This window comes from Rhinolophus sinicus, chromosome 4, assembly GCF_057876585.1.
Source record: "Rhinolophus sinicus isolate RSI-liver-muscle chromosome 4, RSI-T2T, whole genome shotgun sequence".
In the NCBI taxonomy this organism is placed as follows: Eukaryota; Metazoa; Chordata; class Mammalia; order Chiroptera; family Rhinolophidae; genus Rhinolophus; species Rhinolophus sinicus.
The window spans coordinates 63,256,093-63,282,582 of record NC_142504.1 but is presented as its reverse complement, the minus strand read 5'-3'; the positions used below and the strand labels follow the sequence as shown (position 1 = coordinate 63,282,582).

The following is a 26,490-nucleotide window of genomic DNA, read 5'->3' as shown; positions in this document are numbered from 1 at the left end:
TTCCATTGTGTATATATACCACAACTTCTTTATCCATTCATCTACCGAAGGACATTTTGGTTGTTTCCATGTCTTGGCCACCGTAAACAAAGCTGCAATGAACATTGGAGCACACGTGTCTTTATCTCTAAATGTTTTCAGATTTTTTGGGTAGATACCCAGGAGAGGGATTGCTGGGTCATATGGCAATTCTATTCGTAATGTTTTGAGGAACCTCCACACTTCCTTCCATAACGGCTGCACCAGTCTGCATTCCCACCAACAGTGTATGAGGGTTCCTTTTTCTCCACAGCCTCTCCAACATTTGTTACTATTTGTCTTGTTGATGATAGCCATTCTGACTGGGGTGAGGTGATATCTCATTGTGGTTTTGATTTGCATTTCTCTGATGATTAGTGATGTTGAGCATTTTTTCATATGTCTATTTGCCATTCGTATGTCCTCTTTGGAGAAATGTCTCTTCAAGTCCTCTGCCCATTTTTCAATTGGGTTGTTTGTTTTTTTGTTGTTGAGTTGCATGAGTTCCTTGTATATTCTGGATACTAGCCCCTTATCGGAGGCACTGTTTGCAAAAATCTTCTCCCATTCAGTTGGTGGCCTCTTTATTTTGTCAATGGTTTCTTTTGCTGTGCAGAAGCTTTTAAGTTTCATATAGTCCCATTCGTTTATTTTAGCTTTTACTTCCATTGCCTTTGGAGTCAAGTTCATAAAATGCTCTTTGAACCCAAGGTCCGTAAGTTTAGTACCTATGTTTTCTTCTATGCAGTTTATTGTGTCAGGTCTTATGCTTAAGTCTTTGATCCATTTTGAATTAATTTTGGTACATGGTGACAAATAGCAGTCCAGTTTCATTCTTTTGCACGTGGCTATCCAATTCTCCCAGCACCATTTATTGAAGAGGCTGTCTTTGCTCCATTGTATGTTTTTAGCTTCTTTGTCAAAAATTATCTGTCCATATTTATGTGGTTTTATTTCTGGGTTCTCAATTCTATTCCATTGGTCTATGTGTCTGTTTTTCTGCCAATACCATGCTGTTTTGATTATTGTAGCCCTGTAGTACAAGCCAAAGTCAGGAAGTGTGATACCTCCATTATAGTTTTTTTCCTTAAGATTGCTTTGGCTATTCGGGGTCTTTTGTGGTTCCAAACAAATCTGATGATTTTTTTGTTCTATTTCTTTAAAATATGCCATTGGGATTTTGATGGGGATTGCATTGAATCTGTATATTGCTTTGGGTAATATGGCCATTTTAACTATGTTTATTCTTCCAATCCATGAGCATGAAATGTCTTTCCATTTCTTTGTGTCTTCTTCAATTTCTTTCAAAAATGTCTTATAGTTTTCAGCATAGAGGTCTTTCACATCCTTGGTTAAGTTTATTCCTATGTATTTTATTCTTTTTGCTGCAATTGCAAAAGGAATTGTTTTTTGTATTTCTTTTTCTGAGATTTCATTGTCAGCATATAGGAAGGCAATGGACTTTTGTGCGTTGATTTTGTAGCCAGCAACTTTACTGTATTCGTTGATTGTTTCCAATAGCTTTTTGGTGGAGTCTTTAGGGTTTTCTATATATAGCATCATGTCATCTGCAAAGAGTGATAATTTAACTTCTTCATTCCCAATTTGGATGCCTTTTATTTCTTTCTCTTGCCTGATTGCTCTGGCAAGGACTTCCAACACTATGTTGAAAAGCAGAGGTGATAGGGGACATCCCTGTCGTGTTCCTGAACGTAGAGCAAAGGGCTTCAGTTTTTCTCCATTAATTATGAGATTAGCAGAGGGCTTGTGATATATGGCCTTTATTATGTTAAGGTATTTTCCTTCTATACCCATTTTATTAAGTGTTTTAATCATAAATGGATGTTGTATCTTGTCAAATGCTTTTTCTGCATCAATTGATATAATCATATGATTTTTGTCCTTTATTTTGTTTATGTGATGTATCACATTGATGGATTTGCGTATGTTGAACCATCCTTGTGCCCCGGGGATGAACCCCACTTGGTCGTGATGAATAATCTTTTTAATGCATTGTTGTATTCGATTTGCTAGAATTTTATTTAGGATTTTTGCATCGGTATTCATTAGAGATATTGGTCTGTAGTTTTCTTTTTTTGTGCTGTCCTTACCAGGTTTTGGTATCAGGGTAATGTTGGCCTCATAAAATGAGTTAGGGAGTACTGTCTCTTCTTCAATTTTTTGGAAGAGTTTGTGCAGGATTGGTATTAGATCCTCTTTGAAGGTTTGGTAGAATTCACTTGTGAAGCTATCTGGTCCCGGACTTTTGCTTTTGGGAAGGTTTTGGATGACTGATTCAATTTCGTTACTGGTGATCGGTCTGTTTAGATTTTCCAGTTCTTCATGGTTCAGCCTTGGAAGGCTATATGTTTCTAAGAACTTGTCCATTTCTTCTAGGTTGTTGAATTTGGTGGCATATAGTCCTTCATAGTATTCTTGGATGATCCTTTGTATTTCTGTGGTGTCCGTGATAACTTCCCCTTTTACGTTTCTGATTTTGTTAATCAGTGTCTTCTCTCTTTTTATCTTAGTAAGTCTAGCCAAGGGTTTGTCAATTTTGTTAATCTTTTCAAAGAACCAGCTCTTTGTCACATTAATTTTTTCTATTGTCTTTTTGTTCTCTATTTCATTTAGTTCTGCTCTAATTTTTCTTATTTCCTTTCTTCTGCTGACCTTGGGTTTTACTTGTTCTTCTTTTTCTAGTTCTTTAAGGTGTAACATGAGGTTATTTATTTGGGAGTTTTCTTGTTTCTTGAGATAGGCCTGTAATGAGATAAATTTCCCTCTTAAAACTGCTTTCGCTGCATCCCAAAAATTTTGGTAGGATGTATTTTCATTGTCATTTGTTTCTATGTATCTTTTGGTCTCTCCTCTTATTTCTTCTTTGACCCAGTCCTTCTTTAAAAGTATGTTGTTTAATCTCCATGTATTTGTGTTTTTCCCCACTTTCTTTTTACAGTTGATATCCAATTTCAAAGACTTGTGATCAGAGAATATGCATGGTATGATTTCAATCTTCTTAAATTTGTTGAGACTGATTTTATGTCCCAATATATGGTCTATCCTTGAGAATGTTCCGTGTACACTAGAAAAAAATGTATAGTCTGATGTTTTAGGATGAAGTGCTCTATCAATGTCAATTATGTCCATTTCATCTAATGTGTCATTTAGGGCTACTATTTCGCTATTTATTTTCTGTTTGGATGATCTATCCATAGCTGTCAATGATGTATTTAAGTCTCCTAGTATAATTGTGTTTTGGTCAATTTCTCCCTTTAGTTCTGTTTGTAGTTGCTTGGTGTATTTCGGTGCTCCCTGATTGGGGGCATAAATATTGATGACTGTTATGTCTTCTTGTTGTACAGTCCCCTTCACCATTATGAAATGTCCATCTTTGTCTCTTGTTATCTTTTTCACCTTGAAGTCTGTTTCATTCGATATCATTATGGCTACACCTCATTTACTCTGGGTACCATTTGCTTGGAGTGTCAATTTCCACCCTTTCACTTTGAGTCTATGCTTGTCCTTGTAGCTGAGATGTGTCTCTTGGAGACAGCATATGGTTGGGTTTAGTTTTTTGATCCAATCTGCTACTCTGTGCCTTTTTATTGGTGAGTTCAGTCCATTTACATTTAGGGTGATTATTGATATGTGAGGATTTCCTGTCATTCTATCTTTAGTTTTGTGGTAAGGCTGTGTCTCCATTGTTTCTTTGCCTTTTTGTTGTTGTCTATTATTTCTGTGTGGTGGTATTCTATGATGTTTCCCTCTGTTTCTTCTTTTATTTCAGTATATATTTCAGTTCTGGATTTTTTTTGAGTGGTTACCCTTAAGATTATGTACAAGAAAGTTTGATATTTAGAGTATTCCATTTTCTTCAGCACGCTTACTTTCTCCATTCCCATATTCCGGTTCAGGCCTTTACTCTCCCCCTTTTTGAGTTGTGGTTGCCACAAATTCTCCCTGTTGATGGTGGTCGAATAGCCTCCTTTAGTATTTCTTGTAGTGCAGGTCCTGTATTAGAAAATTCCCTCAGCTTCTGTATGTCTGGTAGGGTCTTTATTCCTCCTTCATATTTAAAGGATATCTTTGCTGGATATATTATTCTTGGCTCATGATTTCTCTCTTTCAATAGTTTGAATATTTGGTTCCACTCCCTCCTGGCTTGTAGAGTTTCTGCTGAAAAATGTGATGATAATCTAATGGACTTTCCTTGGTAAGTTACTGTCTTCTTTTCCCTGGCTGCCTTGAGGATTCTTTCTTTGTCGTTGATTTTATACAGCTTCAATACAATGTGCCTTGGAGAAGGCCTGTTGGGATTGAGGTAACTAGGTGTTCTATTTGCTTCTTGGATTCGAGGGTCCAGTTCTGTCCACAAATTTGGGAAGTTCTCATCGACAATTTGTTTGAATATATTCTCTGTTCCCTTCTCTCTTTCTTCTCCTTCTGGTATGCCCATTATTTTTATATTGCTCTTTCTGATGGAGTCAGAAAGTTCTTGTAGAGTTCTTTCATTTCTTTTAAGTCTCAAGTCTCTTTCTTCTTCAATTTGTGTCATTTCCAGGTTTCTATCTTCGATGTCACTGATTCTTTCCTCCATCTGGTCAACTCTACTACTTAAGCTGGTTATTTCATTCTTAATTTCTTTTATTGAGTTCTTAATGTCCAGAAATTCTCTTTGGTTCCTTTTTAAAATTTCAATCTCTTTCGTAAAATGCTCATGCTGTTCTTTGATTGAGTTTCTGAGTTCATTTAACTGCCTGTGTTGTCTTGTATCTCATTGAGTTTTTTCAGAACTGCAATCTTGAATTCTCTGTCACTTAAGTCACATATTTCTGTATCTTTAAGTGCCTTCTCTGGAGATTTTTCACTTTCTTTCTGAACTATCTTGTTGCCTTGGTTATTCATGGCGATTACTGGTTTACTGTTTCTCTTCCTAGACATCTACAGGAGTGACTTCTGCAACAGGTTGATAGAAAGAGGTCTTTCTTTTGTTTTCCAGTACTTGTTAGTAGAATGTCTTATTATTTCTCCAACTGCAATTTATTTTTCTTCTCCCACACGGTAGTGCTGTTTTCTCTGCACTATTCCTGCTTCTCACACAATGGGGGGATTCCCTGGGAGACGGGCTTCTCCTCTGTTAATAGTTCGTCTAGGTCACAGGGCGCAGTGTCCCGGTGGGTATGCGGAGAGCTTTTGATGTTCCAAAGCTCTTCCAGCTCCTGATTCAGAGCCCGTATGTTTCAGCAGTTCTGTTTACTCCTGCAGGGATCCGCCCAGATAGGTGGGGTCAGGGGCGGGGTAAGTTGTGAGAGGTGGCCCAGAGCAATGGCGGCGACCACCACCACAGCCGGTCCTGCTTCCATGACTCCCTCCCCTTTGCCGGAACTAGTTGGGCTGTGAATTTGTGTCTGCGGCCCACAGTTCTCAAAACAGCAAATTTTCTGTTGTTTTGATCTGACACTGCTACTGTTTCGCTTCTAGCACCGGGCAGGTGGGGGCGGGGCGAGCTCTGGGAGGGGTGGGAGGGGGCAGCTAGTCTCAGTGCCTAAGGCTCCGTTCTCTGCTCAGCAGTGAGGGCTTAAACCACCGTTTTCAGCCTTTTTCCCTCAGTCTTTTCTCCGAGGTCTCTGCCGTGAGCGTTGGATTCAGCCGTGGTATATGCTGTCCCCTCAGCCCTGTGGTCCATAAGCGGAGCCCTAGCAGTCCGAGTTCTTCCCTCACTCGCAGCTGCGGTAGTTTTGGGAAGCAGCGAGCTCGGCGCACTGACCAGGTCTGCGTCCTGCGCCCGCGCGGCTCTGTCTCCGAGCACTTCTCCCTTTCCTCCTCCCTCCACTCGCGCGAAATCCCACCTGTAGGTGATTTCAGTCGGTAGTGGGCCTCTTCGTCTTGCCTGTCTGCTGTGCGGGGAGTCTTTTGTGGAGTTTTTGTTGTTCGATTTGTTGTAAATTCCAGGGGAGCTTTACAGAGGCTCACCTCATGCCGCCATTTTTCCGGAAGTCTGACTTTCTTAGTTTTGATAATTGTCCTATAGTTGTCAGATTATAACACTAAGGGAAGTGAGGTTAAGTGTGTATCTTTTCTATAAGTCTAAAATAATCTCAAAATACGAAGTTAAGAACTCCATTATGGATACACATTTTAAGAAAGGAAACAACTGTATTAACATTGTAATACTCAATAAATACCGATAATAAAAGATGAATACAAGTCACATTTGACTTCTGCAATTACAAGAGGTGCTTAAAGTTGTTACCATCAGCGTAATTTTAGTACAGTTGTTTTCTTTCTTAAAATGTGTATACATTTTTGGCACCCTCTGTGTGTGTGTGTGTGTGTGTGTGTGTGTGTGTGTGTGCGTGTGTGTGTGTATAGACATGTTGGTTAATGTTGCTCAAGCAGTACTTCGCCATAATCAGAAGTGTCTAGACGCTGATGATAACCCCTTTGAGCACCTCTTATAATTGCAGAAGTCAAATGTGACTTGTATTCATCTTTTGTTATCAGTATACGAGGTCTGCAATTAAGTTTGCAAACTCATCCTAAAAAAGTGCTACATACCTCATTGCTGAATATCACTACAGTCACCTTCGAAGTACTCCCCTTGGGAAGCTGTGCATTGATGCCAGTGCCTAGTCCACCCTTCAAAGCAATTTGGGAACTTTTTTCAGGAATGGCCATCAGATCTGTCGTCCTATTACTCTTGATGTCCTGAATGTCATCAAAATGTCTTCCTTTCAATATTTCCTTTGTCTTCAGGTAAAGCAAGAAGTCATTGGGGCCAGATCAGGTGAGTAGGGAGGGTGTTCCAATACAATTATTTATTTGCTGTCTAAAAACTCCCCCACAGACAGTGCCCTGTGAGCTGGTGCATTGCCGTGATGCAAGAGCCATGAATTGTTGGTGAAAAGTTCAGGTTGTCTAACTTTTTCATGCAGCCTTTTCAGCACTTCCAAATAGTAAACTTGGTTAACTTTTTGTCCAATTGGTACAAATTCATAATGCATAAACCCTCTGATATCAAAAAAGTTTAGCAACATCAGTGCAACAAGTTTGCGAACTTGATTGTCAGACCTTGTATATTGAGTATTACAATTTTAATACAGTTTTCCTTTCTTAAAATCTGTATACATTTTTTGACACTGTGTGTGTGTGTATGTGTGTCTGTGTGTGTGTTAATGTACAAGTCTGCTATTGTTTATATAGTCATGTTTGATCATCTGTATTAACAGATGGAAGAATAGCATATAGGTAGTTAAAAATTACAGATATTGGTTTACTCAGATTTACCTTGTGATTAGCCTAGCAAAATGTGAGGTGAGACCAAATAGGCTGGATGCCTAGAAAAATTCATAAAACCTGGTAAGCTATTGTATGGGAAACTGAAAGCTCTATTTCTAAAAGGTTAGCTTGATGTCAGTGGATGATATTTTTGCTAGGGGAAAGTGGAGATTCAGGACAAATGAGAGGATGGATTTTTAATGTAGCAGCTTCCCCTGCATGGCTGCCATAGAGGGTGGCAGTTAGGCTAATCAAATCTACATAAGATTCCCCAAGAACAGAATCATCTCTTTTAGTCTTAATATCTCATAATTTTGCCTTAATAAGTGCTCAATAAAGATTTCAAAGAAGCATTTGCTATAAACTAGCGTATTACTACTTCCAGGTAAAACATTTAGATTTTATTTTTTTTACAGGGACCTCCTAAAAACACAATGGCTTCATAGAAAAGAGCAGATATTTCAAATACTGTTGTAAGTCAGTAAATAGGGTGTTTTTGTCGAAATTGCCAATTAAAAGACTCAACTCAGTAGTCTGCATCTATTCTTAAGCTGGTGTTTGCTCAGGAGAGCTCCCTAACTCCTCGACAGCAAAGTCAGTGACATGACTTTGTCTCAGTTACTGCACTGTCTGCATCTTCCCTATGCATAACCCCCACACTGGCCCCATCACTCTACCCGCTGTTCCCAGGGCATGGCGTGTTTTTTGTTTGTTTGTTTTTTATTAGTTTCAGGTGTACAAAACAATACAATAGTTAGACATTTCACCCCCCAACAAAGTGATAACCCCTTCCTCCAATCTATTGACCTTGTGACATCGTATATGTCTATTACAATTACATTGACTCTATTCCGTATGCTACACTCCATATCCTGTGACTATATAATATTAAATTATAGTTGACATATAATATTATTCAGCTTCAGGTGTACAGTGCAGTGGTCAGGCATCTAAACCGTCCATGAAGTAGTCTACCTAATAAGACATGTGCCCATCTGACACCCTACAAAGTCTTTACAACATTATTGATTGTGTTCCCCAAATTGTCTTTCATATCCCTGTGGCAATATTGTAGTTATCAATTTATGCTGACTAATCCCTTTCCCTTTTCCCTCATCCCCACTCCTCTCCCTTCTAGCAACCATCAATTTTTCCTCTATATCTCTGAGACTATTTCTGTTTACTTTGCTCATTTATTCAGTTCTTTAGATTCCACATATAAGTGAGATCATATGGTATTTGTCTTTCTCTGACTGACTTATTTCACTTAGCATAATGTTCTCTAGGTCCATCCATATTGTTGCAAATGGTAAGATTTCATTCTTCTTTATAGCCGAGTAATACTCTATTGTATAATTGTACCACAGTTTCTCAATCCAGTTGTCTACCGATGGGAATTTCAGTTGTTTTCAACAAGTCTTGGCTATTTTAAATAGCATTGCAATAAACATAGGGGTGCATATATTTTTTCTAATTAGCGTCTTGGATTTCTCTGGATAGATACCTAAGATGGAATTGCTGGGTCATAAGGTACTTCCATTTCCAGTTTTTGAGATACCTCCATACTGATTTCCATAGTGGCTGCACCAATCTGCAATCCCACCAACAGTGCACCAGGGTTCCCTTTTCTCCGCAACCTCACCAGCACTTGTTGTTTGTTGATTTATTGATGATAGCCATTCTGACTGGAGTAAGGTGGTATCTTGTGGTTTTTATTTACATTTCTCTAAGGATTAGTGAGGTTGAGCATTTTTTTCATATGTCTGTTGGCCACCTGTATATCCTCTTTAGAGAAATGTCTCTTCTTGTCCTCTGCCCATTTTTTCATTGGGTTGCTTGATTTTTTTGGTGTTGAGCTGAATGAGTGTTTTATAAATTTTGCGTATTAACCCCTTATCAGGTGTATCATTGACAAATATCTTCTCCCATTCAGTAGACTGCCTTTTTGTTTTGTTGATGGTTTCCTTTGCTGTGAAAAAACTTCTAAGTTTGATGTAATCTCATATGTTTATTTTTTCTTTTACTTCCCTTGCCCAAGGGGATATATCAGTAAAAATATTACTCAGGGTAATGTCTGCACATTTACTCTGTATATTTTCTTCTAGGAGTTTTATAATTTCAGGTCTTACATTTAAGTAATTTTATTTCTTTTTTAAGGAGGGTGCAGCTCACAGTGGCCAGTATGGGGATGGAACTGGCAACCTTGGTGTTATCAGCACCTCGCTCTAACCAACGGAGCTGACTGACCACCCCACATTTAAGTCTTTAATCCATTTTGAATTTGTTTTTGTATATGGCGTAAGGAGGTGGTCCAGTTTCATTTTTTTGCATGTTTCATTCCAGTTTTCCCAGCACCATTTATTAAATAGACTGTCTTTACCCCAATGTAAATTCTTGCTTCCATTGTCATAGATTAAATGACCATATATGAATGAATTTATTTCTGGACTCTCTATTCTGTTCCATTGACCAATGTGTCTGTTTTTATGTCAGTATCATGCTATTTTGATTACAATAGCATTGTTGTATGATTTGATGTCGGGCAGCGTGATACCTCCCACTTTGTTCTTATTTCTCAAGATTGCTGTGGCTATTTGGGGTCTTTTATGGTTCCATATAAATTTTAGGATTATATGTTCTATTTCTGTGAGAAATGTCGTTGGTACTTTGATAGGAGTTAAGTTGAATCTATATATTGCCTTAGGTAGTATTGACATTTTAACTATATTAATTCTTCCTATCCATGAACATGGTATGTGTTTCCACTTATTAGTATCTTCTTTGATTTCTTTCTTCAGTGTCTTATCATTTTTTGAGTACAGGTCTTTTACTTCCTTGGTTAAATTTATTCCTAGGTATTTTATTGTTTTTGAAGCAATTGTGAATGGGATTGATTTCTCCTTCTGATAGTTTATTATTGGCGTATATAAATGCAACTGATTCTGAATATTAATTTTGTATCCTGCTACTATACTAAATTCATTTATCAGTTTTAATAGATTTTTGGTGGAGTCTTTGGGGTTCTCTACATATAGTATCATGTCATGTGCATATAAAGACAATTTTACTTACTCCTTTCCAATTTGGATGCCTTTTATTTCTTTTTCTTTTCTGATTGCTGTGGTTAGAACTTCTAGAACTATGTTGAATAAAAGTGGTGAAAGTGGGCAGTCTATATGGTGTGTTCTTTATGCTCAGCTTCTGCTGAGTTGTTTCCTGCTTTTCAAGCATATAGAGTTACTGATTCCTATTCTTCTTGACTTCCTGGAAGTGCTGCTCCCTTCTTGTGCATGGTGATAATGGCATATGTGACAGCAGGATGCAAGCAACAGAAACCAGAAGGAAGGGCTTCTTTTGACCATTCTATCTCACACCACTAGTTCCAAGTGAAACCCAGGACAATGCATTTGATTATGAAGGAGCTCCACTGTCCATAGGACCTATAAAGCAGGGAATTCCCTAATCAAAAAAGTTTCAGTACTGAGTAGGAAAATAGAATTGTAAATGTCCACTACTCACTGAAATGCAACTGCTTGACTGTTCTTAAATTCTAGCTATTTGGTGGTTAAGCTGATTGTAGCCTCTTCCCCAGTTAGTCTGTTTTCTATCTCCCAGCCCAGCGATGGCCATGGAGGATATTCACAGTGTTGCGAGCAGGTTCCTTCATGCCCCCCACTCCTTGGACCCTGGGTCTATGTCAGGACTGTCACCCATGTCTGGACAGTAGCGTTAAGGGCCAGCTCAGTGCCATCTTTATTGGAATCCTCACTTGGTTCCAGTGATTCACAGCTCTTGTGCTCCTGTCTGATTCTCCAGCTGGGATGTGGGGGTTCATGCCATTGGACCTGGCCCAAGCCAACCCTCTTCCAGATCATTCTTCCTGCCTGAGGGGCCCTTACAACTGTGTCTTTCATCAGGGCTCTAGATCTCGTCGCTTGTTTTCTCTGTCCTCAGCTTCATCTCTTATGGGTTCTGGATATTTATGATTTCATTGCAGTCACTGGTTGCTATGGACAGCCCTCAGGTCAATGTGGTCAACTTTTTAAAAAAGTTATTTATTCTTTTTTCAGGTATAGGTGATATTCAACATTATTTTATATTAGTTTCAGGTGTATAGCATAGTAGCTAGACACTTACGTAACTTATACAGTGATCCCCCTGATTAATCTAGTACCCACCTAGCATCATACACAGTTGTTGTAACATTGTTGACTATGTTCTCTATGTTTTACCTTACATACCCGTGCCTATTTTGTAACTACCAATTTGGACTTCTTAATCCTTTCACCTTTTTCACTCAGCTCCCCATCCCCTCTCCCCTCTGGCAACCATCAGATTGTTCTCTGTATTTGTGAGTCTGTTTCTGTTTTGTTTGTTCATTTATTTTGTTCTTTAGATTCCACATATAAGTGAGATCATATGGTATTTGTCTTTCTCAGTCAGACTTATTTCACTTGGCATAATACACTCTAGGTCCATCTATGTTGCTGCAAATTATAAGATTTCATTCTTTTATGGCCAAGTAATATTCCATTATATATATGTACCACATCTTTATCCAATCATCTATTGGCATGTAAGTTATGTCCTTATCTTGGCTATTATAAATAATGCTGCAATGATCATAAGGATGCATATATTTTTTTGAATTAGTGTTTTGGATTTCTTCGGATAAATATACAGAAGTGGGATTGCTGGGTCATAAGGTAGTTCTATTCTTAATTTTTTGAGGAACCTCCAGACTATTTTCGCTGCACCAATTTGCAATACTACCAACAGTGCACTAGGGTTCCCTAGTCTCTGCATTCTCGCTAACATTTATTGTTTGCTGATTTGTTGATGATGGCCATTCTGAAAGGTGTCAGGTGATATCTCATTGTGGTTTTAATTTGCGTTTCTCTGATGATTGATGATGTTGAGCATCTTTTCATATGTCTATTGGCCATCTGTATGTCTTTTTTGCAGAAATGTCTATTGAGGTTCTCTGCCCAGTTTTTAATTGAATTGCTCATTTTTTTTTAAATTTTTTTTTTGGCGTTGAGTTGTATGAGTTCTTTATAAATTTTGGGTATTAACCCCTTATGAGATGTATCATTAGCAAATATTTTCTCCCATAATAGACTCTCTTTTTTTGTTGTTGGTATTGGTTTCCTTTGCTGTGTAAAAACTTTTTAGTTTGACGTAGTCCCACTTGTTTATTTTTTCTTTTGTTTCCCTTGCCTGAGGAGATAGATCAGTAAAAATATTACTAAGCACAATGTAAGAGAGTTTACTGCCTATATTTCCTTCTAAGAGTTTTATGGTTTCAGGTCTTTAAGTCTTTAATCCATTTTGAGTTTATTCTTGTATATGATGTAAGAAGGTGGTCCAGTTTGATTGTTTTGCATGTATCTGTTCAGTTTTCCCAATACCATTTATTGAATAGACTGTCTTTACCCCACTGTATATTCTTGCCTCCTTTGTCATAGATTAACTGACCATATAGACATGGGTTTATTTCTGGGCTCTCTATTCTGTTCCATTGGTCTATGTGTCTGTTTTTACGCCAATATAATATGGCCATCTTTTGAATAACCGGTACTTTTGTACATTGCTCAGTGAGACACTTAAATTACTGTTGGTGTGCCAAGTTCAAAGTTTTGAATGGCAGCTAATGAACAAACATTTTGAGCTATGGCTTGTTGGTACTGCCTGGCAGACAGTAGTTTGGTTTCAGAAGCATTTTTTGTTCATGGTCCAGTCATTGGGCCAGAGATAGAGTGCTAGCCAGTCGCATATGACTCCCACCCTCAGGGGGCTTTCAGCCCAACCCTGCCACCTTAGACTCTTTGTACAGTTAGGTCTCAAAACCAAAAAATAGAAATTTTATATAAATGAAAGAAAAGATTATTGAATTCAGTGACGGCTTGATTATATGACATAAGAAAACTTTTTCATATACTTTTGTCACCAACAGTAAAAACTTGGCAGTAAATGCTTCGTTGGAATGTATTTTATGAGCTTTATAAATTACCTTAGGGCTGTATTCATAGGATCATTAGGAGTTTAAGGGGTCCCTTAAATTTTTCAGCTATACTTTGCTACATTTTATTGGGGTAAATTATATGTTATAATGGTTTTTGGGGATCCACATAAGTTTTGGGACAAGGACCTCTGTATATAGACATATATAACACAGCTCTGTGTGTTTTGTGATGTTTGATCTTTGCGTCCTTTTACAACATTGTGTAATACAAGTGATGATCCATCCAAGTAGGCAAGTATTAGCTTGGAAATCATTAAGCCGAAGTTTTGGATCATGGTTTAGCTCAAACTTAGTTCTAATGTTATATATCTGAGAGTCTTTGAAGTTCTTAACAGCAGTTATAAATTTCATTCTTAAAGTATCCCCATGAGGTAGATACTGTTATTGTATTTTATAGCCATGCAAACTGTGACCCAAAGAGATTAAGTAACTTGCCCAAGATCACACAGTTGTCACACTAGGATTTGAACCCCTGCAGTTTAATTCTAGTTCCACTATGTTATAGTTCCTCTCTTCTTTGGGTCTGGCATTTCTCATCTCTAAAATGAGGGAGTTGGATTACATGATTTCTAGGGTTTCTTCCATCCCTAACATTCTGTGTTTTCAGCTGGGTAGACTACAATGCACTCCTGTGCACGTGTCCACACAAGCCCCATGTATGCAGACCTCAGCTAGGTGGTTGGAAGTCCTGCATAAATTATGTGTCTGAGTACAGTGAATGAGGACAGAATCTCTGTACCATTCTGCATGCGCCTTCAGAGGAGAAACAACTGTTTCTCCCTTGTTAAACTGGCTACCACACTTTGTGATTTATAATGCAAAAAGTGACACCTGCAATATCGAGAACCTTTTTTAAAGGGGTAGCTTTCTTGATATACAGCCTAGCAGAACACGTCTTTTTGACATCTTAAATTTTTTCACAAAAGTAAGCAACCCAGGCCTTAATTGAAGGTAAACTTCAGGAAAGCATATTTGAGCTCTGACATTTATTCTGCTAGTGTCGTCCAAGTGAAATGTCATTCAGGTTTCAGAGCCCAAGTGTGGAGCTCCCTTGCATGGCTTATAGAGCATAGTGGCCCCTGGTCAGCCTGATCTCATTTTTTCCTGAGCTTTGCAGAGGACAGTGGCTAACTATTGAATACTTGCTGTAGAATGGTTTGGACACCATAGAAAACATTAGTTACATTCACTGGTGCTGGAAGACACCTCAGTCCTGTATGTCCCAAGTGTACAAAGAGACTCAGTGCAGCATGGCAGAGACTTCAGTCAGCTGGATGTTGTCATCCGCGCAGCCACCCAGATGCAATGATGGGACGGGGGAGCTTTCCTGAGTATTCTTCCTCCACATTGTGCAGAGAAAAGCATACCAGGGGGTCACTGAGCAAAATAATCATTGAACGTTAAAAGGAGCAGAGAATATCTTTCTGTATTTAGTACCACAGACTAACTTTTTAATGTCTCTGTAGAGGGGACAGCTGTGCAGGATGAAATACTCAAGTTACCTTTTCAGCCCTTGCTGTGTGGTGAGGGTGTTTGTGCGCCCAGGTGTGAGGATACTTTTGTACCTCTTGACACTTGTTTCCAGATCAGTTGTGTCCTGGGGAATAGGCATTGGACAGGCAGGGAAGGTATGTAGAATTTAAGAAGCCCGCTTGGGCTTTGCAACCCTCTTCTCTGGTCTGCAGGTGTTGCAGCTCTGTCACCACCATCACCACAGAAGCTTTCCCTCCCTGTCCTCCCACCTTCCACACACACATCACAAGCTCTGTGTGGGCCAGGGGCGCAGAGCCCGGAATAGGGGAGAGCAAGCATGTGAAAGACTGTTTCCTCACTCTTCTCCAGGTGACCGTCTGCTTACCGAAGCTTTGTGAGCCTCAGCTTCCTCATCTAAGATAATATGCAAAAAAACCCTAGTACAGTACCTGGCATATAGTAGTTATTGACTGAATGCTGAATGGTTAAATAAATAACAATGGGGATAAAGAAAATAAAAGTTAAGTGTATCTGATGTTTGGAGAGAGTAAGGTTGGGAAGATGCCATCTTTAAATTTGGTTAGTCTGAAGGGGAAGATGAACAGGGAAGATATAAGCTGTACAAGTCTATGGAGAAAGCAGAACAGGCTTTTGTGCCCAGGGGTGAGCACTTCCTGCTTGAGAAAGCCTGTGTCCGGTCCACTCAATCCAAGCCTCCTTCCAACATGGAGTCACGAGGATTCTGTGAGTCTCTTTTAGGCCTCCTGTCACTGAGGACAGAGCTCTGTCCTTTGCAGAAGATGGCACGGCACCTCTCATCTCTTTCTCCCTGCGTTTTTGTAAATCTTCTGAGAGGCTGTCACCATCTGTTCCGGTATTTCCCTGATCACTGTTTACAGAATTAAAAGATACCTTGGGTATTATAGGGCAAGCAGAAATGCAGATATTCACATGAGCTGGGTCAGCTGCAAGTGAAGCACATTTTGCAGAGCACAGTAAAACAAGCCTGCTGGTGGGCGGTGCTGGAGACCTGGGCAGGAGAGGCTCACACTGCACCTGCAGCCTCAGGTCGTGTGCTGGTGTCCTCCACACATGCTAATGACTTAAAACATCTTTGATCTAGGGTCCAGGCAATAAAGTAACCAATTAGTTCCAACCATTGGCGGGCCCTTTCTTTTGATGCTGGTGTGATTAACAAATTACTTACTCTAAGTATTACTGAATTAATAGCAACTTTTTGCCAATGTGTATTTCCATAATTCTTTCAATTATTTTACCATTCTTTTATTCATTATTATTGGAAAATACCTCAGTGCACGGGTCCCATAGGGCACGCACCATGGATGGTGAGGGGAGAACCACAGGTAGAAAAAGGGCTTTGGCCCTTCAAGTTCCAAGATCCAAAGAAGTATTCTCTCTCTCTCTAGCCCAGTAAGGCCTTACTAATTGCCACTAGCAAATAAAGAGAGACATTGCGTACTGCTGCAAATATGTTTGTTTTTTTAAAAACAACAATGTTAGCAGCATAGTTGTTAGAAAAATCTATGCTTGCTGGTTTGTTTCTAGCAACATACCTATTTTTTTTTTCTCTTCTCCTATCTCCACAGCCATGCACCAAAAGAATATGTTGTTAGGTACAACTGCCTAGATATAACAGGCTCAAATTTCCCTTTTAATTTGCTTGTGCAAGGCTGTGGGCTGTAACTGCTTGCAGCTCAACCTTGGTAACGTGATCTCCACTAACCAGAAGTTAAAAGATGACACGAGAAAAGGAATGTGCCTCTGGAGTTATTAGCAGCAGCCTGGGGAGTTGAGCAGGCCCCATGGTTAATCCTAGCACTTTCCACTGGCTAGCATAATTTAACCTGCTGTTGAGGATGGATAGCAAACTCTTATAATACTACTGAGGTCCAAAAGCTTTTATTTTATCTCATTAATATTGGTATAGTCATAGTGAGTCTAGAACTCTGACAATTTTTGGCATTTAGGGAAAAAAGTTTCTGATTTTAAGGAGACTTAGGAAAAGCCCCATTTACCACATTTCCCATTGAGCTGTGACTTTGGCTGCTTCCAGGAACTGAGAGGGCTGAAACTATTAGTACTTAAACTCACTCTTTTGTCTGAATTTCTTATTGCTGACCCACTGTTTTCATTTGTCTACAGAAATCCTTGGTGACTGTTCCCAATGTGTGCACCTGAACAGCTGTAGAAAGTCCTGTGCATGTGGTTCCCTCTCATGTGCCCTTTGTCTCAGGAAATTTGTGATCATCTGCATTTTATAATTTCTGTGTATAACTTTCCCTCTGTAAAAAATATGTATATTTAACTTATCTTCTAGTGTTTATTACCTCCTAATTTGGACATGTAGTGGATACTAGTTGTATGATTTACACAGCTTTAATAGCTTAAGTTAACAAAGATAAATGGGCCCTTCTGGTTCTATGTGAAACCAGTGTAGTGAAGTGTATACTCCTCTTTTAACGTCTTTCTCATTAGCTTGTATGTCTGTGTGGATGGTGTGTAGTGAAAGCATAGACTTCAGGTACAAGTGAAAGACACAAAGCTGAACCCCAAACGGCACTTCTCTCTTCCCCTCCTCCCAGTGCTTTTGATTCAATTTAACTGGAACCAGTTATTCATCACCAATGCTAGAAGCTGGGCATGCAAAGATGTGATGATTCTAGGCCCGAGTGGTCTCACCAGCAGTGGACGAGACAGACAAATAGATAAATAATGACAGCAATGTGAGAAGCGCTGTACTAGAGGGATGCGCAGGTTGCCATGGGAACATAAAGGCAGCAGTATTTAATTGTGGATGGGAATGGAGAGGATGGGGAAGGCTTCACAGACATGGCATTTTTTTTTTTTTTTATGTTGAAAGGTCAGGAGACATTTGTAAGGTAAGGGGGAGGGGAGCAAATCATTCCTAGCAGGACAAACACTGTGCATCAAGGCACAATAATGGGAAGCCATGGTGTGCTTGGGAACATCCCCGTGTTTTGGTGTGTAAGGCTTCTAGGGTAATGTATAGAAAGGAGTTGGGAAATGAGGTTGGAAAGATGGTCAGGACCACATTAGGAGGAAGGGTCTTATATACCTAGCTCACGTGGACTATATTCTGAAGGTGAAGGATTTAAAGTAGAAGAGTGACATGATATTTATGATTTAGATGTAACAATTTACTTGATAGAATAAATGTTTCTTCATTCAGCTAATACTTTTTGAGAGCCTGTTACATGTCAAATATTGTTCTAGGTTTCAGGAAAGAAACAATACCATAAAAGTTCCTTATGTTCAGGCAAACTTACATTTTAGTGATTAGGGACAGTAAACAAAACAAAAAGTTAATTATATGACTTATTGAAAAATGTTAACTGCTACAGAGAAAAGAAAGCGCTGTTTGGACACAGGTGTGGATGGTTACATATTAAATAAAGTGCTTTGCTATACTTGACTATAGAGAAAAATTACTTTGGTTTGTATTTTTTTATGAATTTGTTTTCAGTGTGTATTTTAAGACTGAGATTCTGTGCCACATTTGTATCTATGTCAATTATTATTGCTGTTTTATAAATTTGTTTACAGAAATAATATTGAGAAAACCTCCTGTATTGGTTGTGAAATACAGTTAAAACTGAGCTCTGTGTCCATGTAGTGTATTTACTCCTTCCAGTACTATATACAAATATGAAAAATTGGAGTTTAGAGATGAGAAAGCTAAAGAGTAACCTCAAAACCATGTTCAAGGGTGTAAGTGGTTATTTAAGTTAGACCAGTTACCTCTATCTCCATTAAGGACACAACAAGATAAAATGGGTTTAGCTTCAGCAGGAGTGTTAAAGGCTTGAGTGAGTACAAACGTGAGTTTTCCATGCCAGAGTGGAGGGCCTAGGGCAGTGGACGAATTGTTCTCATGTGCTTCCACACTTACGGCGTCATCGATACTTCTGTGGTTATCAGTCTAGCTGATCTGGGATCAGCTGCAGCAACGGTAAATAAGTCCTTGGGATAGGGCACTGATGGTGTTTGAGGCTCCTGTTGGAAGGGGGTGCAGAAGGGAAGCCAGGCAAAGGTTGAGAGTGATTCTAGCCTGTGATTTGGAGACAACGTCCCTCAAGGGTTGGTCTGTGGAGCAGAGTGATCAGCAGGAATTTGGGGGACAAATAACCAAGCGTAGCAGGATGCCCGTAACTCCTGGGTGCTGGGTCTCAGGTCACACCACACATGGAACAAGCTCCCAACGGGGGGTGTCCTTAAGGAACAACTGAGCAGAAAGATTACTTGTTAATTTCAGAAGGTAAGAAGTGTTTCAAACAGTGTTCCATTGAGGAGGATGGGTTTTAAGCCCCTCCCTGGTCCTGCTCATTAATCAATTTTTTTGAAGTCTCTTAAGTTTTCTAGAAATAATCTCTTCTTGGTTATTGGGGAAATAGGCAAAGGAATTCAGGAAATTGCCCTGTGGTACTATAAAGAAATTCTTTATGAAAGGCCTGAAATGAGCCTTTCATAAAGAAAGGCTCTTTTTTTAGGACCAAAAATAAAAGATTGTCCTCGTGGAATGTAAGATTCTAACCTGTTCTATATTGTCAGAAATAAGTCATTTTCCTCAATAAAGCAGTAACCATGGATGGAAGTGGAGTACATAGCTAGAGGCTTCTACATCTCTCCTGCCCAAGGTAGGATTGGTTCTAGATCAGTGGGAGCCTCCTTCTGACGACCAAGAAGGCCCCCTATATTGCCTCCCTCTAAATTATGGAGTTGGGAAAAATACGTGGCAATGGCTTTCCATCCACGTTGATCCCTGGCCTTGAATTTGATTAGTGGTAGAAACCAAAGGCTATAATTTTAAGTATCTGTAGCTCTCCCTCTAGAGATGAAGAGATAGATCTGTCTACCAACATCCCTGAGCTTCTCTAAGGCTATGTGTGTTGTGAGGGAGCTTTGGGACTTGGCTGGATACGGCACTCTGTTTGAGGGTGTGAATGGTGAGGTCATCAGCTTATTATAGATGACAGGAGGGTTGAATAGGTCTTAAAGTGGGAAGTTTATTTGAGGGAGCAAAGAGTGGCTTCTAAGGAACTAATGGGGAAATAAATAACAAAAAGTAGCAATCTGTCCTTGTTTGGGGCAAGGGGCATTCTCCTTGCAGTAGAACATCTTACCATCCAGTAAAAATGTATAAATATATCATGTCAGAATTCCAGTGTGCATTGGCTAAAGAATACAGGGGGCACAGGAGTTTATGTAGCCAGCTCCTTGTGACACTTTGAGTTTGCTGAGTTTTGATTTTTGCAGAGGTCTCAGAAGGTAGACATTTTTAAGAAGGTACATTTTATAAAGGGTGTGCAGCAGTTGGAGGACCCCAAGCAAATATCCATAGGAGGCTCAAGGCAAGAAAATGAGGCAGTTTCTCCCCAGATAGGAAAATAAAACAAAACAAAAAACTAGCTGTGATCAACTTGAGGACAAGACAGGGTCAACAAGGCCATGAATCGGTAAATAACTTCCTTACTCTCTGGCTCCCAGGCTTGTTTGCAGATATTAAAAAATAAGACAGGTGGAAAACTCAGTGTCCAAACCCAATTCTCAGGGTGCTGGAAGCTGTGAGGGAAGAAGCTGGCTGTTCCCTGAATAAACAGTCCAACGCTTTAGCCAGACAGTGGGATTTCTCTCCAAAATACATGGGAGCTACACTGAGAGAGATCACTGGGATTTAGGAATTAGGCCAGATGACTGGGAAGGGACAGATGGAGAAGCCTAAATATTTATGACATTGAATACGAGAGACAGAGTGATTCCATACATGAAGACCACAGGTAATTTTAAAAAATACTATTTTGGATAATAATTTTAAGTCTTTGCTTTAAAAAGTCTTATGTAATTTGCCAATAATGTATTTGAGTTCTATTTTTTTTTTTGTCTCCTTTACACTTAGGAGATAAAAGGATATTTTGAGGATATTTGCTCAGTTAGAGAAAATTTTCTTCACTCAAGGGATAGCAGTAGTTAATTGTGGTTCCTATAGTAACTTTCCAACAAGGTTTTACTTCGTTCATTGATTTATTTAACAAATATTTAATGAATGCTGTGTCAAAGGCCATCTAGTAAGATGAGGCCTGAGTAACTACACTGGAGTTAACAACATGGGGGTCATTGGTGACTCAGATAAGCAGTTTTGGTGCAATGATGGGGGCCAAAGCCTGACTGGAATTTGTTTAGGGGAGAATTACAAGTTAAAGGCATTAAGCTGGGGGAGTGGAGAACTGGAGAATGGAGCCAAGGGCATATTTATTTTAAAGATAGGGAAGTTACAGCCCAGTTCTATAGCTGACGTAAAAGATCCCATGGAGGTGGTGTTGAGAATCAGTATGCATTAAAACATCCAGAATTCAGAAATTTGAAAAATCACCTGTCTTTTGGATAATCATTAGAATAACCAAGAGCAGGCATCAGAAGTATAATACCAAAGTGCTAAAGGAGGATTTAATTCATTAAAATTTCTTCAAATTTTATAGAATCATGGATTGTAAGAAGTAAAATAATTTGTTTAAATGTAAGCCATTCATTGGCTATCAAAACTTTTAGCTGGAGAATGCCTTTTTTCAGTGAAATCTCATAGGAAATCTAATCTGTATGCAGATCTTAGCAGACCTGTCAGGATTCTTTTACTGATGTCACTCCCACTCCCATCTCCTGCTGAAGACCCTGAAACTTCAAAGGAAACACCTATGCTGTTCAGAGGAAAGATTCTAAACTGGTATAACCCAGGCATGTCTTTTACTAGTAGGGAATCTAGGCGTTAAGATTCTTGCCTGAAGATAAACACAATCTTTAATTTAAGAGCTGTAAGAGAAGCCATTTTCCTGAGTCTCAGGGCAATGGAGTGTCTACTTCTCCCCTTGGTGCCTGTGGCCATGCTCTTAGCCCAGAGAAGTGCAGGACTCTTGAATGAATAAATGAATTAGTGAATGATTGACTAGCTTGGAGGAAAAGAGCCCTGAGGCCCAGAGGTTGCAATACGTTAGGACAGATGCTGTCCTTTTGATTTCTGGTCAAGATGGCAGAGTAGGTATATGCTGTGCTTGCCTCCTCCCATGACCACATCAAAATTACAACTAAATGACAGAACAACCATCAGTGAGAACCACCTGAAGACTAACTGAACAGAATTCCTATTACTAAGGATATAAAGAAGAAGCCACATCAAGACTGATAGGAGGAGCGGAGACACAGAATAGGCAGATCCCATACCCATGGTGTGGAGGTTAAGAAACAGGATAGATATCTCAGTGGCAGAAATACTCCCTGAGGAGCGAGGGGTCCCAGCCCCACACTGGGCTCCTCTGCTGGCAAGAGAACTCCCCATAACATCTGGCTGTCAAAACCAGTAGGGATTGCAGCTCAATGAGGTGGAGGGTTGCTGGAGTCCCAGGCATTACTCTTAAAGGCCTAGTCACAGACTCACTTACTCACACACTCACTTTCTTGAAGCCTCAGTGCAGGGGCAGCAGCTTGAAAAGCTCCAGGGACATTGGAGAGGATCTGAATTGACTAGCTTCAGGGCAAGGGCTGGAGGGGCTGGAGTCAGGACAGCTCTCTCCAGGGAAGGAAGTGTTCGCAGGTGCCATTATTCTTTTGTCAAGCCTTTATACCACCCAGCCAGCAGGCATGGGCAGGCACTAAATCTGAGCTCTCCATTAACTTGGCTAACATCTTTTGCCCTTGCCCTGGTGATTCCCCAAGACCCTGCCCTCCCAACTCACACATCCAGCTTGAATCTCTTCCAGCAGCTACTCCACACCAGGGACCTTTCTTAGCTCCCGTTACAGGCTTTCCTAAAATCTCTCAAAGGTCCATAAATGCCAAACAAGTAGCACCTGGCCTTGGAGTGCCCCATACTTCTTGCTAAGCAGCCCCAAGCTAGGAACTAGTGGCAGCTGACCCTGGAGTGCAGCCTAGCCTCTCTCAAGTGCCTGCAAGCCTAGCACAGGTGGCAACCAACTACAGATCGCTTTGTGGCTCCTATCAGGTGGCCCTGGGATGGGCACAGATGGCAGCTGACCTCCCAAGAGGCCCCAGAAATAACACACCCAGTGGCCAGGTTCAGACCATACCAGAGCACCACCCAACCAGCTCCACAAAGGATGCACCCAAAGAGCAGACACGGCAGGCACCAGAGCCCCACTAAAGTGAATCCTGCTGTGGGGTCAGCCCCTGTACAAAAGCTCATCTATTGTAGTCACAGCCAGTCCTCACAGCAAGTCAGATTGAGGGTCCATCCCACCCACTTATGTTCTAATAGCAGTCATGGTTCAACTACAACAGGAGGGCACACACAACCCACACAGAGGACACCCCTGGAACACTTGGCTCAGGTAACCAGGGAGACTGCATCACTGGGTCCCACAGACATCTACTACATAAGGCCATTCTGCCAAGACAGGGAGACAAGCAGATCTACCTAATACAAAGAAACAAATACAGGGAGTCAGCCAAAATTTGGAGACAAACATTGGCATGAAAGAACAGGATAAAACTCCAGAAAAAGAATTAAATGAAATGGAGACAAGCAATCTGCCAGATGCCGAGTCCAAATCACTGGTTGTAATGATGCTCCATTTACTTAGGGGAAGAATAGATGAACTCAGTGAGAACTTCAACAAAGAGGTAGGAAACAAAAGTGGAGATAGAAAACATAAAAAAGAACCAGTCAGAAATTAAGACTATAATAACTGAAATGAAGACTACATTAGAGGGAATCAACAGTAGATTAGATGAAGCAGAGGATTGAATTAGCAATTTGTAAGACAAGGTAGTGGAAAACAACCAATTGGGACAGCAAAAACAAAAAAAGAATTAAAAAAAATGAGGATAGGTTAAGGTACCTCTGAGACAACACTAAGCATAACAACATTCACATCATAAGAGTACCAGAAGGAGAAGAGAGAACAAAGGATTAAAAACCTATTGAAAAAATAATTATAGAAAACTTCTCTAATTTGACGAAGTAAATAGACATACAGTCCAGGAAGCAGAGAGTCTCAAACAAGATGAACCCAAAGAGGCCCACACCAAGGCATATCATAATTAAAATGACAAAGGCTAAAGACAAAGAGAGAATCTTTAAATTAACAAGAGAAAAGCAGTTAGTTATCTACAAGGGAGCTCCCATAAAACTGTCAGTTGATTTCTTAACAGGGACTATGCATGCCAGAGGGAGTGGCATGAAATATTCAAAGTGATGAAAAGCAAGGAGCTACAACAAAGATTACTTTACCCAGCAAAGTTATCATTTAGAATCAAAGGAGAGATAGAGTTTCCCAGAGAAGAAAAAGCTAAAGGGGTTCATCACTACCAAACCAGTATTGTTATTATTATTATTATTATTATTATTATTATTATTTTATTTTTGTTATACAGGAAATGTTAAAGGGACTTCTTTAGAAAAAAAAGAAAAGATCAAAAACATGAAGAAGAAAATACACACACAAAAAAATTCTCACTGAAAAAGGCAAACACATGATAAAAGCCGTGGATCAACCGACTATAAAGCTAGTACAAAGGTTAAAAGGCAAAAGCAGGAAGATCATGTTTAATTACAATAATAAATTAAAGGATATATGCAAACACACACAAAAGAAGTAAAAAATAATGACAAAAGCATAGATGTGGAGGGGGTGAATAAAAATTGCAGTGATTCTAAAATGTGTTGAACTTAAGTAACCATCAACTGAAAATAGACTACTATAAACATAGCTTGGTATACTGGAAGCACATGGTAACCACAGACCCCAAATCTACAAGATATATACAAGAAATAAAGAGAAAGGAATCCAAACAACAGTATAGACAGTACTCAACATGCAAGAGAAGAAAGCAAGAGAATAAGGAACAGAGAAGAACTACAAAAATAATTAGAAAACAATTAATACAATGGCAATAACTATATACCTATTAATAATGACTATAAATGTAAATGGACCAAATGCAACAGTCAAAAGTGGCTGAATGGATAAAATCCAAGACTTATACATATGCTTCCTTCAGATTGAAGGAAACACACAGACTGAAAGTAAAGGAGTGGAAAAAAATATTTCATGCAAATGGAATGGAAAAAAAAAGGTAGAGTAGCAATACTTATATCAGACAAAATAGATTTTAAAACACGTGCTGTAACAAGAGACAAAGAAGGAGGTTTCTTAATGATAAAGGGATGAAACCAACAAAAGGACAAACTCTTGTAAACACCTATGCACTCAATGAAGGAGCACCTAAATATACGAGGTGTGACAATTAAGTTCACGAACGTGTTGCAATGATGTTGCTAACCTTTGTTGATATCTGAGGGATTATTCATTAGGAATTTGTACCAACTGGACAAACAGTTAATGAAGTTTACTATTTGGAAGTGCTGAAAAGGCTGTGTGAAAAACCTGAACTTTTTGCCAACAATTCATGGCTCTTACATCACGTCAATGCACTAGCTCACATGGCACTGTCTGTGAGGGAGTTTTTAGCCAGCAAACAAATAACTGTATTGGAACACCCTCCCTACTAACCTGATCTGGCCCCCAATGACTTCTTTCTTTACCCGAAGATAAAGGAAATTTTGAAAGGAAGACATTTTGATGACATTCAGGACATCAAGGGTAATACAATGACAGTTCTGAATGCCATTCCAGGAAGAGTTCCAAAATTGCTTTGAAGGGTGGATTAGGCACTGGCATTGGTGCATAGCTTCCCAAGGGGAGTACTTCAAAGGTGACCATAGTGATATTCAGCAATGAGGTATGTAGCACTTTTTCTAGGATGAGTTCATGAACTTAATTTTCTTACCTCGTATAAAGCAAATGTTGACAGACATAACGGGAGAGTTCAGAAGTAATACAGTTGTAGTAGAGAACTTTAACGCTCCATTGACATTAATAGACAGGTCATCCTGACAGAACAGAAAATCAATAAGGAAACAGTGGCCTTAAATGACACATTAGATAAGATAGACTGAATTGATTCTTTTAGGACATTGCACCTAAAATCATAGAATATACATTTTTCTCAAGTGCACATGGAACATTTTCCAAGATAGACCACATCTTAGGTTACAAAGCAAGTATCAATAAATTTAAGGCAATTGAAGTCATATCAAGCATCTTCTCTGTTCACAATGGTATGAAGCTAGAAATCAATTACAAGAAGAAAACTGAAAAACACATAAATGTGGAGACTAAATAACATGCTACTAAACAATTAATGAGTTAATGAAATCAAGGAAGAAATCAAAAGATACTTTGAGACAAATGAAAATGAAACCACAAAGACCCAAAATCTATGGGATATAGCTAAAGCAGTTTTAAGAGGGAAATTTATAGAAATTCAGGCACCTAAAGAAACCACATAAATTTCAAACAATATATAACCTTATACCTGAAGGAACTGGAAAAAGAACAAAGCCCAAAGTGAATAGAAGGAAGGAAATAAAGATCAGAGTGGAAATAAGCATAATAAAGTCTAAAAAATAAGGGAAAAGATCAATGAAACTAAGAGCTGGTTCTTTGAAAAGATAAAATTGGTAAATCTTGAATCAGACTCATCAAGGAAAAAAAGAGAGTAGGCCTAAATAAATAAAATCAGAAATGAAAGAGGAGAAATGACAGCTGATACCACAGGAGTACAAAGGATTATAAGAAAATACT

General features: G+C 39.3%; 1 protein-coding gene across 12 annotated transcripts in view; it reads left to right on the top strand.

The window, feature by feature from the left end:
- Positions 1-26,490, top strand: part of LDLRAD4 (low density lipoprotein receptor class A domain containing 4) — a 612,879-nt gene that overhangs the window by 283,437 nt on the left and 302,952 nt on the right. The window contains exon 3 of one of the 12 annotated variants that reach the window (XR_016021123.1): positions 16,961-18,435. The exons of the other annotated variants lie outside the window; for them this stretch is intronic. The gene's annotated coding sequence lies outside the window, so the exon portion shown is untranslated. Of the gene's footprint in view, positions 1-16,960; positions 18,436-26,490 lie in introns of those variants that run through there. 12 annotated transcript variants of the gene reach the window in all.